This window comes from Budorcas taxicolor, chromosome 2, assembly GCF_023091745.1.
Source record: "Budorcas taxicolor isolate Tak-1 chromosome 2, Takin1.1, whole genome shotgun sequence".
In the NCBI taxonomy this organism is placed as follows: domain Eukaryota; kingdom Metazoa; phylum Chordata; class Mammalia; order Artiodactyla; family Bovidae; genus Budorcas; species Budorcas taxicolor.
Genome location: NC_068911.1, coordinates 57,527,038 through 57,529,457, shown reverse-complemented (window position 1 = coordinate 57,529,457; position 2,420 = coordinate 57,527,038).

Sequence of the window (2,420 nt, the reverse complement as noted above, 5' to 3'; positions counted from 1 at the left end):
GATGGAAAACAGGGTGAAAAGGTTTGTGGGGGTTGAAGTGCCCTGAACCATGTAATAGGTCCTTAAATTAGTGTTTGATTGATTGACAAGCAGCAACAAATCCGAGCCCATTTTGCCATTTATGCCAATTTGTTAAAGATAGCTGCTGTCTAATGAAGGCATGCACACACATATATAATTGCCACTAAATGAAAATCATTTCTAGATACACTTTGATAACGGTTGCAGATTTTAAAATTGTTTATATTTAATTTTGTAGTTATAATTGACACATATTTCCAAATTATAACGAGAGAAATTTTTCATGAATTTTGATTTGTAAATGACTTTAAGCAGCCACATAACAAAGAAATCATTTACATTGAGCACTACAAGTAAAGCAGTGAGAGGTCAATAAGATGGCCTAGAAGTTCTGCAGTTGGCTTGGTTGCTAAGTCTTCAGCAAACTTGGATGACTTAGGCTGAAATAGTGAGCATTGACCTGTGTTTGCACACCTCTGAGCTGGCATGGGCTCAGTGAGGAAATAGGCAAAATTTATGGTGTTTCCATCTTGTCCAATCTCTCCATGCTACTTTCTTCCCTTAATCAAATCTTGCTTTCAGGATATCAGGAGAACTGAAAATTTAAGTGATCATCCTGAGCTTCTTAGTGATGAAAGTAACAGTCAAAAAAAAAAAAAAAAAAAAGGTTCTAAATGGTGGGAGTTTGTGCTCTTGTTTAGTTGCTAACTTCTGTCTGACTCTTTTGCAACCTCATGGACTGTAGCCCGCCAGTCTCCTCTGTCCATGGGACTTCCCGGCAAGAATACTGGAGCAGATTGCCATCTCCTTCTCCAGGGGATCTTCCTGACCCAAGGATACAACCTGTGTCTCCAGCATTGGCAGGCGGATTCTCGGATTCTTTACCATGGAGCCACCAGGGAAGCTCTTGTACTCTTAGAGCCAGGGAATTCATTATTATTATTTTTCTTCAGTGTGCTTTCCTATTTTCATAAAAGCAGCCGATTCTGTGATTTGTAAGCCATTAATGTATCAAAGAGAACAAGGCGATGGCACCCCACTCCAGTACTCTTGCCTGGAAAATCCCATGGGTGGAGGAGCCTGGTAGGCTGCAGTCCATGGGGTCGCTGAGGGTCGGACATGACTGAGCGACTTCACTTTCACTCTTCACTTTCATGCCTTGGAGAAGGAAATGGCAACCCACTCCAGTGTTCTTGCCTGGAGAATCCCAGGGACAGGAGAGCCTGGTCTGCTGCTGTCTATGGGGTCACGACTGAAGTGACTTAGCAGCAGTAGTAGCAGCAGCAATGTACCAAAGAAGTATTAAAATATTTTATCCATTTTGTTTTTTGTAGAGAAACCATATTTGCTAGCCCTTATATGCATTGACAAACATTTCCCTCCTGTCTGATTGGCAGTCTGTCTTACTTCTTAAGGGTTAATCCTATAGGAATACAATTTGGATTTATAATCACAAAGAAAAAGATAAAATTAAGCAGAGCTGATTGCTTTTCCACCAGACTTACTATAAATTCATATATATATTTAAATTGTGTTTGTAGCACTCTCATCAAATATTTAATATGTATTTCAAGTTGTAAAATGCACCATGATTTCCATGCTATGCATACTTATGAAAAGAAAGTATATGCCTATCAAAATGGTGAAAAATGTGTAACAGGCAATATGTATTTATTCCAAAACTCAATTATAGAGAAAAATATTCTTTGGAAAGCAAACAACTTTAATGTAAATTTTAATGCAACAGGTTTGACATATTTTAGTATAAATTAATTAGGTTAATGAGGTGAAATGGTCTGAATAAGAAAAAATAAGATGAGCTATATAACATGAGACATTTTCCAGTAATTCTTAGGCTATTGATTCTGTTACTTTGTAATTTAAATTCTATTTAGATCATCAAAAATTATATAAAACCAATTTTATTTTTTCTGGTCGATTACATGAAATATAATAGTAAGTTTCATTTATGTGGGAAATGAACAGAACATGCTTTCTTCAGTAAACATTTCTGATTTGTAAAATATCTTTAATCATTTCTTTGATTTTTCCTTGCTTGTGTTTGTACTATGGATCTTCTGAGAAAGTTGCACTTATTCTGTAATTCATTTTATTTTACTTTATTAATTTATTTTTATCTCAACTTATTCTGCAAGCAATCTTTATGGGTTTATAATAAAAGTTAAAAATTATAAAGAAAATGATGAAAAAACAGAAAAAAAATAGGCAAGAGGGAAAACTGGACCTTATTAAATGAGACTGAAAATGTACACCACAAAACTTATGTAATTTTTGTGACTGAGTTTCAAATTTGACTCTAAATTCCTATCAGAAAAAATGAAACATGATTAATTATACAATTGTCCTAATTATGAAAGAGAACCCTATTAATTATATGT